General features: G+C 32.8%; 1 protein-coding gene across 33 annotated transcripts in view; it reads left to right on the forward strand.

Moving 5' to 3' along the window:
* Positions 1-13849, forward strand: part of Eip63E (cyclin dependent kinase Eip63E) — a 263968-nt gene that overhangs the window by 90478 nt on the left and 159641 nt on the right. For 13 of the 33 annotated variants that reach the window (XM_073982744.1, XM_073982743.1, XM_073982755.1 and 10 more), the window contains exon 2: positions 4185-5395. The exons of 13 other annotated variants lie outside the window; for them this stretch is intronic. The gene's annotated coding sequence lies outside the window, so the exon portion shown is untranslated. Of the gene's footprint in view, positions 1-901; positions 1024-3070; positions 3446-4072; positions 4097-4184; positions 5396-13849 lie in introns of those variants that run through there. 7 more of the 33 variants (XM_073982759.1, XM_073982749.1, XM_073982751.1 and 4 more) reach the window with 5 other exon arrangements.

Genomic DNA, 13849 nt, shown 5'->3' on the forward strand with positions numbered 1-13849 from the left:
AAGTTATTTAGGACTCAGTGATCAATTTCAAGAAAATTAAGGGCGGTTTAGCCGTAATTTTTCAGGAGGTTCCTCTACCTTCCCTCCCAGATCATGGTTTTGGCTGGCTTGTGTGTTTCACGAAATCGATTATTTCTATATTTTCGTGACTTTTGCACATTATTTCAACTACATTCGACTAAATATTCAAAAATAAGCAAAATTTACTTTTATTTCTGCTGTTTTTATAAAGAAATATGATCAGTTTTCCCTTTTCGAGGATAGCGTTTTTCCTTAGCGTTAAATTTTAATAATTTGCTATAAAATATAATATTTTTGCACACAGGAACAAAGATTCTGTTCGCAATTATTAAAATGTATACTAATATTGCAGAAAAAGTTCGATAATGGCCGGTTTTTTGGCAAAATATTTAACAAAAGTTACAAAAACCGAATTTTTTGACGCATAGAAAACAGGGTTAACAACGTTTTCTTTGTTATTCTCGCTTATAGGGTTGCCATGGATACATGCTACATACACTTTTTAATTGCCACAGGACCAAAATTTTTTTAGGTATTTGTTTTATTGGATATTGGGCATGGGCTTCTAAAATTCTGAGGTGTTATTATTGGTGAAATTGAAAACCGAATATTTTCGACATTCACTGTATATACCTACTGGCAGATTGCTAAAAAATCTAAATCAAATGTGGACGGAGCCAAAAATCTATTTTAAAGACTACTTCAGGTATTTAATATAATCAATAAATCAATTCGCACATGGAGTATATTTTGATTGACTTTGATTCTATGCCAAAATCGTTAAAAATATAATTTTGAGAGTTACAGTTCCATAATTTCAGCTATTTTTCTTAAATATATTACAAAATATTAATTAGATAGAGATTTGTCCGATTTTCAGATATTAGTGATTGACACACAACATATTTGAGACAAAAACAGCCTCCTCACACACACACACACACACAAACTGAATAAATCATAATTTTCAACGAAATATACGAAAACTTTTCATTGTAATATGTATGTTTACCTATTATATCAGTCATCTTTTGGAGTTTATAGAAATTCTACATAATTTTACATTCATTCTTCATTATGTTTGACGTTGAAATTCGTTTATTTTGCACTTTTATTAAATTTGTATTGCTTTTCATTTGCAAATTTGTCTTTCCACTGAATTCAATAAAACAAACGCGCATTATTTCATGTTTCTCCACTATTATTATTGCTATTATTGTTGTTGGAGTCGTTTCTTTTTATTCGAGTTCAGGGTCGTTTATGGTGTAGTACGAAGCTACAGAACTATTATGAGCTGGGGTCTCTCAGTTTGATTTGTTTGTTCAGAAGCAGAAGCAGCAGCAGCCACCGCTGCTGAGGCAACAACACTGCAAAATTCCAACAACAACCCAGCTAACAATTTTTTCCGAGGGCTCTGAATTCCGATTTTTTTCCGAGATTTTCTGAATATTTTTTAGAAATTTGTCGATTTCTCTAATATTTTTCTAGAAATTGCACCGATTTTCTAAAACTTTTTTTTAAGAATCTCTGCACATTTTCTGAAGATCCTTAAGAATCTCGTTCCGAATTCGTTCCGATTTCTAATCGATTTTCTAAGGGATCTTTTTGTTCGATTGTTGTCGAAAAACAAAGTGATTTTTTATAAAATTCGCATATACAGTTTTTGAATTGTTTTAATATAAATGCAAAATATAATAATTCAAGCTAGTGTTGATAGCTTTAACATACTCGTGCACATTCTTCTACTATTACAACAGGGAAAATCATTAGGACGTATGAAATTAGAATCATCCATAAATAGCGCATTAAAAGAGAATTGTTTCTGAGTTGGGGATTCGTTCTGTGTTGTGTGTCAATATCAAAGGCGTTAGCGGCCAAGAATTTCATTAGATTTTTTCCAGAAAATCTAATCTTTTCTTCGAATTTTTCCAGAATTTCTTTCCGAATTCGGACCGATTTTCTTCAAAAAATCTTAATTTTCCACCGAATTTTCCAGAATTTTTTTCCGAATTCGGGCCGAATTCTTTGCGAAACTCTAATATTTTGTTAGAATTTTCTTAGAAAATTCTTTCCGATTTCGGTGGACACGTCCATACAACTTTTGTACCGAATTCGGAAAGAATTCGGCATCAGAATCGGCAACTTGTGCAGAGATTCTGACCGAATTCGCAAAGAATTCGGAAAAAAATGTTAGCTGGGAATAGACCAAATATTGTCTCCACATGCATGTGTGTAGGTGTGTGTTTGCTATGTTCTGTAAAGTATGAATACGATGTTTGTGGCCTGTGTTGTGGGTGTTTATTTGAATTGAGGAAAAGAGCGATTAGAGCGAACGAACAAACGGGAAAGCTCCTCCACTGGCATCAAATATCACAGCAGCCTCACAGTACCGTACCTACTGTGTGACGTAAATTGTAAATTTTTCCGGTTTGTAAAATAAAACACAAAGCAACAACAAAGTGTGTCATAGCAAAACAGAAGTGGATAATGACGATGAAGATGATTTATTTCATAAAACGCAAAATACAACAAAGTGTAAACGTGATTTTGCATAAGTTGCGGCGGGTAGCAAAATGTCTTTTTTTTTTTAGAAACTTTTTGCAGGGCTCCACTGCAGCTTATTGTTCTCGTTTACTAGGCCACCTCGTTCGGGGAGCGTTTTGATGCCCATTTATCCATATTTCATAGACATCCCAATGTGTATTTGTTCTCTTACATCGTCAGTTCTCTTTGTAATAAGAGCGAACTTGTGGATTAATTTTCTCTTCGGTTTATGATGACTGCTCATGTTCGTGAACTTATTGGAGCAATCGTTTGTACTTACTCCATATATCCAGCTATCCTGGCTATTTTCCTTCGTAGTTCTCACTTTTTGTTTGGGTGTTTCTTGCATTTGCAACCAAACACAACATTATTGCACCCACCCACTCACAAAAATCCTCGCAATTTTGTTGTTATTCAAACTCGTCATTGCGGAATGAGTTGGGTAGTGTGGTGCCAGCAAAATCCTTTCAACATGCTGCTCATTCAAAAGATGTTCGGTTGCCTTACTATAGATGCGTTGCAGGTTGTATTGAGCTCAAACCCCAGTTTTTGTGTTTGTTATTTTCGACATGCCGCTATACGCTTGGTCGAGTATTACGGCGGAGTCGAGCTACTACTATCTCGTTGACCTCATTTCAATACGGTATCTCAACGCATCCGCATGTCGTCGCATACGAGTGATAATCGTTTTTAACAATAACAGAGTCGGTTTTTATTGCCTGAAATGGGATGCTTAAAGTGATTTGTTGCAAGTTTGCAATGTTTAAAAGGTGTTGAAGGACAAAATGTGTAATTGAAAAATAATAATTTTAGTAACGGATACCGTCTGCTACCATCTGAAACTGCAGTTGACCAATAAAAACATTGTGCATTATTAAGTGTATGTGTGTGTGTGCATTTGTCCGTTTTAAGGTGCATATTATCCTAAATTTATTTTTGTACTAGACAATTTTCCCAGGCCAATTCGAAATTTGTTGCATGGAATAACGTAACAAATCTAGTGCAAAGCCCCTATATATCTATGTATGTATGTGTGTAAATGCAAGCGTTCGGAGCTTGTTTTCTGTTATTTATTCAAATAATCCGAACTACACCCATACATATGTATGTCGAAATTTTAAACCCGATTATTATAAGTAGCTGATTAGTTGATAGTTGAGGAAGGGGGAACCTTTCGCCAGTTTGTGGATAATGACAGGGACAAGGTAGCTGTCGTAAATTAAACGCTAATACCGAAAAAAACCAAATTATGCAATATTATGTATTCTTTCTTGACACGAGTAAAAGCAAAACACATACATTACCGGCAAATTCCGAGTTTGTACACAAACCAAGACTTTTAAACAATCTTTCGCAAACATATTTTTTGCAGATGTCGTTTTTGAGAGTGACTATCTTTATTTGCCATTGAAATTTGTTTTTTTTTTAAATTGCTAAATTCTCGTTTCTTCTGAAACACTTGAAACCGTCTCTAATACGTTTTATTCGGAATGTAACCAAAGATTAAATCAAATGCGTCTACAATCGAACAGTAAATACTTTGAATGAAAATTGATCTGTGAAACAATGACCGGCGACACTAACAACGACGTGTGTTTGAATATTTTCATTATTTTTAGGAATTGCAATATAACTTCCAAGGGATAAGAACACACGAGAAGAAAAAAATAATAATAAAAAGCCACTTACAATTAAATACAACTAAAAACAGTGATAAAACGTCTTGAATAGAAAAACAATCAAAAACTGTATCGACGTCTGAAACAAAGAAGATACAAACAAATCAACTACGGCATGGATGGAACTTGCCAAATTGAATTACATCGACAAGTTGTTTTGGAAATTGGTATTCCTCCATCGTAGCGGCCATAGTAGCAACAACAAACACCAATCGATAAAAAACGTCGTCGACGTCTGCTTTTTGTGATTTTTTTTGTGAAAACAAACATCAAAGGCAAATAAGAAAACACGTTATGAAACAAAAATCATACCAAACAAACAACAGCAACTGCCGAATATATAATCAAAGTGAAACTGTTTTTTAATGTGCGTCTAAAGTGGAAAAACATTACGGAAAGAACAATCTTTTCTCTTGCTCTTCTGCCGGTTCGAGGCGGCGAGTGCTGTAACAACACAAACAACATACATTCCACTGTAGAGGCAGAACTTGTGCCGTCAATGGTACGCATATCCCTGGAATCAAAGACGCAAAAAGGATCCATTAGTTTGACCTCGTTTTCTGGTCGTCGAGAAATTCCGACACACACTCTCGAACAATAACAACAAAATCTGTGGCTACATTGTCTGATTCGGCATCACCCACACAATCTAAAGCGCCAATAACTTCTGATACATCCGCCAAAAAGATAAAGTTTTGTTTACAAAAGTTTTTACTTTACCCTGTTGTTATTTCTCTTTGAGGACTTTAAGGCGTTATCCTCGGTCATTCCACGACTAAAGTTCCATTCAAAGTCTGAGAGCTTATCTAAACTTGAGGGAAGCAAGCAAATGAATTTGGAGTCTTACTGTTACCAATATAATTGTTGTTTCATTGTGTCGGTAAATAGGAGCTACTAACGAGAAGAAATATAGACATATATAAATGAAAAGAACCAACTAAACAAATTCGTTCAACCAATAAATAAACCAAACATCTGTTTTATACTAAAATTTAAATTTATACTCCAAAACGCTAGTCACGAAGATACCGCCAAAATTGCCGAGTTTATTCAATTAAATCACATCGACGGCGGTGATACGTTACCGAGTACCATTAACAACAGCCTCAACATTTCGGCCACCAACGTCAAAATCAACAACAACAACTTGGGTAAGAATAATAAAATAAATTGTAATTCTTGGAATAAATCCATTGTATCAATTTCAAATTAAAATTCAAACTTTGTTAAGGGGGTTCTACAGAACCTGCCTATAAAACATTTGAGCGCTATGAAAAGGCTACTATTTAACGCTTTAATAGTTTACACAAGTTTTAATTCGAGATGGTGCCAAAAATATCAACTATCCCATAAATTGCCTTTTTGTATTTTTCGACTTTGGACGAAAATTTTAAATATGCGATATACATTTTCCAATGTTTATTTTTAAAAGAAGGCCCGATTCCAGGAAAACTATACCTTTTAGAGAAAAAAGTCTTTTTTTAAATGCTTAAAAAGTCTCAATAATAAATAATATGAATTTTACCAGCTCAACTTTTAAATAAATTAATTGAAATTAATCTTAAAAATGATTTAATAGGCAAAATTACAAAATGAAAAAGCAGTATGAGCACGTTCTCGAAAACCTAAGAAAACCCAGCAAAATGTTCGATGCCAAAGATGACATTCAATCATGGGTGCAAGTGATCTAGCATGTCATCTTTTTAGCATCTTCATCGATGAATTTTATATGAGCGTGGACCCCAAAAGATGACGTTCTTTTCTGGATCCTAAGCATGTCATTTTAACCAATGCGTTGACATGTCCTTTCCACCAATGCTTTGGCATGTCATTTCCACCAATGATTTGACATGTCATTTTCACCAATGCTTTGACACGACATTTTCACCCATGCTTTGACATGTCATTTTCACCAACCCCTTGGCATGAAATTTTCATGTCTTGTTTGGAAAATGGAAATGCTGTATTGAAATATGGTTTTCATGAAAAACAAAACTCTTTATTAATTCAAACGAATTCATGAAATAGCTACAATTAATTTATCAGTTTAGTTTTTCAAAAGTTTACATCCAAAATTGCAATATAATCACCACCGCTGCAACGCAAAAGATTACTTCCTCCGTTCTCCGCAACTGATATTCTTTCATCTTACAAAAGGTTTTTCAATTATCTTCCCATCACCAGTTCAGATTTCAACATGGACTCCAAATGCACTCCTTTAAGTATTTTTATTTCGTAAATTACTTTTATTTTATAATTTTGTTATTTTATAACAACATTTTGGTAATTTATACTCTTTTGTTTAGTGACGGAAATATGTAGGGATCTACAACCCGGCTTGCTTTAGGGATCTCTAAGAACAAAATGTAACGAACGGGGAGGAGAGACTTTTTATGGAAAATAACATTTATGCTTAATTAATTTATTTTTAATTGTTTCTTTCCAAAAGTAGTTTCTTCTTTATTTTCAGATTCTTGTTCCTTTTCGTTTCGGACTTTTTTTTCACATTCCAAGAAGCGAGATTTGATTGATTTCATTCTATGTCAGATTTAGAACAGACAAGGGACCTTTTAAAATAGCAATGTGTGCAGTCCGATTCTATTTTTAGCTCGATGGTTGGGACTTCATATAATACCAATTGTTTAGAAGTTTTAGTTGTTTGATATGCAGGAAATGTAAGACAACATCACGACGACAGTTCTAACAACTTTGGCCTGTTCCAGAAACTGCAAGAATCTACTTATTTTTACTACGATAACAATTTTTCCTTTATGTTATCGGAAAAATAGTAAAAATTAGTAGATTTTTGCAGTACTGGAACATACCAAAATGAAAATAAACAGGTGTGTAAATAAAAACACAAACATCATCTCTATTGGATCGATGGAATGGGTACAAATGCTGATGAAAAGATCGGATCTTTCACGACTTCCTTTGCATTGGTTCAAATCCTAATGAAAAGATCGGATCTTTCACGACTTCCTTTGAACCAATGCAAAAGATGATATGAAATCACGTCATCGCAAAGAACCCCTTCCGTCAAATTTTGCTGGGAAATTGTTAATTAATATTAATTATTATAATGTAAGGAAAGATAAATTACATGTTCCTAAAATTTTGACGGTAAATTTTAAATTCCCTTATTAAATTTTCGATTGCTTGAGTGGAGTATTCCCCCATTGGCTCAACTTCATTTATTACCCTCTATTACAGAGAGTAATGTTTTTCAAAACGAACTGACAGTGTTGCAAAATTTTACTGATCGCTACCAATATCATGATTTCATCCCGGCGAAGGGAATTATCAATTGGCTTCTCAGTTTTTGAAATGATGCCTTTTTAGCGAAAAACCAAACTCTTTAAGTGTCTAGTATTCTCATATGAATGAGAATCACACTCACTTTTCGGCTTTTCCAAAGAAACATCAAAATCAAAATATTTTGCAACATGTCAGCACGTATCAACTAAGAATTCTTCGAATTCTGTGAGTTGAAAAGAACACCAACACAGTTGCCTGTGAGGTTGTTATTGGAATTTTGTTTTTTTTTTGTTTTTAACAAAGCTCCATTCGCCCGTGCCTCGGCTGTTTTTTGTTTGTTTTGTTTATTGTTGAAGATTCAATCTCATTTTCGATTGCTTGAGTGGAGTATTCCCCCATTGGCTCAACTTCATTTAACTTTATTAAATTTTTCGGAATTTGTTTCGAAGATAACTGCCATTTTTAACATATTTTTCTGACATATGACCGCCTATGAAAGACTGTTTTAAAAAAGCTTTTACTCTAGCCCGAAAAAGGCTGGACCGAACATAATTTATATATTTTTGTGGGCTAATTAAGTACTTTATAATCTTGTCTTTAAGCAAAGTGATTTTAATAATATTAATTAAACAAAATACCAAAACCTGTCAAAATTTCCTATAGTGCTTTGGTTCGTATATATCTTTATGCCACAGTTGAGCTATCTTTGAAATAAAGAATAGTTGTGTATTTAAAAAATACCGTGGTTAAGGAAAAATGAAATGTGTACTTTATCGTATCATATTTTTAATGCGTTATTTTTTCTGACTTCATTTGTTTTTGAAGACTTTCCACTTGCCAACGCTAAATAATATCGATGATTTTGAATGAATCCCTGTTTATTTATTTCTTTTTGAAATGTTGCATTAAGTGCAAAAATCCATATGTTTTTATGTAATTTTATGGTGACTTAATACGATGTGACGTCTTTGTTAAATTTTGACTATAAAATTTCCAATTGTATATTTTGACATTCTTGTTTCACATTCATAACTTACTAAAAAATGTATTTGTTTAGTGTTTTCGAATAGGTACACCTGACAAAATCTATTTTAAATTGTATTTACATTAAATAGTTTTGTGTAATATAAATTGAAACAAATCTGTGATAGGTACAGAATGCTAATATCCGTACACGCCTCAAAAATGAATAAAATCGTTATTAATTCCATATTTTATTTGCAAATATGAAACAACTGATGGGAATTACTATCATTAAGAAAGTTTTAGCCATTCACACAGGCGCCACCTACACCTAAATGTCGGAATAAATTTAAATTTATTTTTTTTTATTTTTAAATCTTTCTTCGTTACATTAATTCCCATCAGTTGTTTCTTATTTTCATATAAAATATGGAGTTTGTAACGATTTTATTGATATTTGAGGGGTGTACGAATATGAGCTTTGCATACTGTATGGCCATTTGATATATGTCCAATAGCCAAGTATATTAATTTTAGTAGTATTGAAAACTTATTGCCGACAAACACTTATATTTCCTATATCTCAAAATATTTCACGGTTTCTTCCACTAATCAAAATGAGTGATTGTTTTTTTATTTTATTCTGTCTTTTTTGGCGGCAAAATTTTTAATTTAAATATTCATGGGAAACTTGCAATGTCCTCGTTTGGTTTTTTGTCATTTTTGCTGCTCCTTTTATTGGTGCATTTTATTAATGACATGGAAAAACAGATGTGGAAAAGTAGGCTGGAGAATGTGACTTTTCAGTCAGATTGAAACCAAGTCCAGAGGCATGGATAACGGTTCACCGACATCATGTTCACCACAAAATGTTTGAAATAATTCATCCAGCCGTCCTTGCTTTTTTTTTTGGCCCAGAAATTGTAACGATGTATGACCAGCGGTTGTATTATGATTTTCATAAAGCCCTTTTGCGGTTTTCACTTATTCTCCTGCCAATTCCTCCTGGCCAGGCTTTCATTTTAACAACACTGCTCTATCCTTTGTATGGCCACATTTAAATACGGCGAGAAACATATGCGGTTTTATATGTGGTTATTATTTCGATATTCATTCCATCGCTATCGGAGGTTTTTGTCCTGCTGTCGAGTCGTGTGACCGAACACACGCTTTCGTTTGGTTTTGTTAAATGGGAAGTGAAGCGGAGGCAACACCTTTGGAATGAATTGTATGATGAGTTTGAATTGCGGCCGTTGTTAATGTTGGTCAATGTCGTCATTTAAATGATGGGCGTTGTTTATTTAAGTTAATAATTAAAAATTGTTTATTGCCCAGTCCAAGGAATCGTCATTGCGGAAAAAAAACTGCCTTTGGTATGACGACAAAGACGTTAATTTACTTTATTAATTGCGCCCAGAAAGTGCAAATATGATAATTTTTGGGATGGGCAACAGTGTTCTGCGATTTTAACCAAATATAAATATCAACGGATAAAGTCCTTTCTTTATTAAACGAAACAAATCTCAGAATGCTTAAAAATGCAAACTTACACGGATTGTGTCGCAATGTGAAATTTAATTTATATCAATATTATATGAGTCATTATTCCTCTTCAGTTGAATTTTCTTACTTTGAAAAAAAAAATCATTGACCCCATATGGAGTGGAATGGTTGTGGGAAATTTCGTATATGTGTTTGACCAGAAGCGAATCTATCGACATAATCGAAATAGAAACCGCTGTCTGTCCTTCTCTGTTGTGTTTCACATATTCAAACCGTAATTAAAAATGAATTTAATAACTGTGTTATTATTATTGGCTACAATTTATTTTTAATTCTTTTATAAATAAGATTTTTTTGTTATGATTAAAATGTTTCTGTGTGTACATGGAGAAACAGCTTAACGAACAAAAAACACAATAATTATTTTACGAAAAAAATTGCTTACACTGCCAAAAACTCGGTTTTGACAAAAATTTATGGCATATTTAACAAAGACACTACCGTTTGCCATCGGGTTATATCAAAGACAAAAGTAACCATTAAAAGGAGGGAGGACCTATTCACCCTTAACTTTCAAGGTGTTAGAACCACCATATTTGTTTAATTCGCATTTCAAAATCCATCCAATAGCAAAAGGAATCATATAATAATGGCCCATAAAAGTGTAAAGAGTAAAAAAACACGATAGAAAAACAAAACAAAAATTTTAAATTATAAAATCAAAAATATTAATGAAAACATGATGAACACTAATTAAAAAAATATAAAAAAATACTCAATTCACTTTGCAGTTTGTTAAATGTTGCTTTAACGGTTAATCGCTGACTAATGAATGTATCATAACGTTGTTATGATCCCGTTACCATTACCATTTACAATTGAGGCGTTTAATGCGCTCCATACACTGTGAGCATACAGGACAGGATGTGTAAATTTTGAAGTATTATTTGTATGTGCGAATATTTCAAGCAGGATGGAAATCTAATTAATTTCTATTTTGAAAATGAAAATGTTTATTTTCCAAGTAATCAGCTAACAAATTTTGAAAATAACAAATATTGTTTCTGTGTTTATAACAAAAGGAAACTTCAAATCAAAAATCATATTTTTTTAAATTTAAATGAATAACACAATAAAAATAAAATGAATAACACGATTGTAGAAACAAAGACAATATTTGATCTCTAAATCTGTTCCTTTTTAAGACACTTCAAGAAGTTTATTTTCTCAGTGTTAAGCGGCGAGTTGAAAATTGATTATTTATTTATTCAAGGCAAGACAGAAAAATGATTCATAAACTGCGAAACGCAAAATTTATACGACGTCAAGTTCAAACACTTCACCAATGCAAACGTTTTTGTTGTGTGGCGAACAGCAATAAAATAATTCCCCATCAACCCTTACTCAATGTAAACAAAACATTGATTGCCCTCCTAGATTAGCAAATTACAAATAATTATTATTAAATTACTTTGTCGGATTTTGAAATATTTGTTTTTTGTTTCAAGTATGGCGGCAAGGCAAGAACAACTATAGGCTGCAATACAAAGTGTGAAACTATTTGCGGTGTTCTGTTTATTTGAATTCGTTTTTTGTTTACATCGAGCTGATCATTATTTTCTAATTTTGTGGGTAGTTTTATTAATGTTCTTAATTGAGAAATTAAGTTTCACTCTTTCGAATTACAGTCAGATATGGCTATAATTAACGGATAACTTTTCACTATTTGACGATTTTTTCTTGTCGTCGTCTATCTTGTCCAACAAATATTGATTTTCTCTGCCTAACTTGTAAATGAAGAAGAAAATAGAAGAATAAGCGGAGAATATCAATGACATTCTTACCTTGAAATGATTTTCGAAATTGTTCGTGGAAATTGTTACAATAGCGACAATAACAACGGCAAAAGCTGTCATTCGAAAACGGATTTCTTTCTAAAACACAATTCTTGGTTGAATGCTTAGACATGGCAATCTATCTTCAGTGAAAATATTTTCTAGGTAGACATTACCTGTCCTTTCAAATGTCGTTGGCTTGTCACAAATTAATTTATATCTGCAAATTATTATCAATCAAACCTATTGATTGATTCTTAAAACTTAATTTTCGAGAACTTCAAACAAAATCACATTACTTCCACTCCAGAAATTAGTATGTAAAAATTAACATAAACTGCATTTTAAATATGTTTTTAAGTTCGCATTCTAATTTTGATTTGCATGTACTAACCAATACTGCTACAGAACACAAGAAATTTGATAATGTTTTCATTGTCGTTGAGATTTTTTTTCGAATTAAATAGACCATCATGGTATCTTCGATTCAGATTTATAGTGCAAGAATTCTGAACATTACATTTTCGAATGAAGTGATCTTAAATATTAGACTTACATATCAAACTAATAATCAATATCGATATACATATGAACCAAATTACTTGCGATATTGTTATTGTTATGTTCTAGTATGCATTTTTTGAAAGTACATATTTAGATTACAAAAACCCTACTAGGGTTTTGTCCTGTCAGATCCAGTTCGGATTTTATGGCCTCATCTAAACCGGGCTTAATCTACACTTCTTTGCATTTATCAGGCCTTTATCTCAGAAACGAATAGGAAATTGGCCTTGCTTTCTTTAGCAATATTGTAGCCCTAAACTAGTAGAACTTATCTTTTGTAAAAACCACATAAGAAAAACTGCATTTAGGGCATCAAAATCTGTAAAATATAGAAAATTTTACATAATTGCTGAAATTCTAGTCTGTATCGGCTAAACTATTGGGAGTTGAACCAAGTAACCTTTTGCAAAAATCTTCCAAATAAAGTTCTCAGCAATTCTTTAGAACATTCTGAAACTCTTCATGTTGCTACTTCATGTTGCTTTAGCGGTATTTTGCATCATATCTTTTACAACACGTATTTCAAACACAGTTCACACCAACAGTTTATTCTCGCATTTCGGATTTCACTACATTATTGACATTTTTATTAAATCGTCGTTGAACAATGTACTGAAAACAACGGCATAGATGCATTAGGGATAGGTAAGTCGACTTTCGGTTAATCGATTAATCGACTTTTTGCAGTCAAAAATCTAAAAGTCGTAGTCGACTTTTGTCTGGAGGGAAAATCGCATAATCGATTATCTTGTGATCGATTTTCGAGTTTGCCCATAGATTGTGGACTTGGCGGTTTTACACTTTTGGCGGTTTTACAGTTTCAAAAGAAAACTCGAAAATCGACGAATAGTCGATTATAATCGATTTTCTGCGGTTATGAAAAAGTCGAAAGTCGAGTTTTAAAACAACTGAAATAATCGCAAGACCGAAAAATCGCATTTTTAGTTTTAGACCAAAATCGAAAAGTCGAAAAATCGATTATTGCTTTCCATTACCTATCCCTAAGATGCATTTAACAACAATGACATGTTCTGAAGAGTTGTCTGTTACAAATTTGCTTCAGAGGTCAGAAGAAGATTCGCATTGGTTTCAGAGATATAGCCACGAATTTCTTTAAAAACTCAATATTTAACCATGTTTAGATGGGGCCATAAAATCCGAGCTAGATCTGATACAACAAACCCCAACTAGGGTTTCTTGTCGTTTGGGTCTGTACTTTCAAAAAATCATCAGTTCGAATTGTTTGCCCAAGATCATCTTAAAAATGTTACACAGTGTAATCTGTAAGTAACTCCTTGAATTTTAGAGATATCAATATGAAAATATGACACAAGATAAAGCAGATAGTTTACACTATCTATCAATGTCATATAACATGAAATTTTCCATCGTTATACTGTCGCTATTTTGTGCCATATTGGCGATTTTCCTTACGCCATTTAATTTTTTGACTCCACACCAGCAAAAATGCAATGAAATTAC

This window comes from Musca autumnalis, unplaced genomic scaffold, assembly GCF_047663935.1.
Source record: "Musca autumnalis isolate F117 unplaced genomic scaffold, ASM4766393v1 scaffold_4, whole genome shotgun sequence".
Taxonomy (NCBI): domain Eukaryota; kingdom Metazoa; phylum Arthropoda; class Insecta; order Diptera; family Muscidae; genus Musca; species Musca autumnalis.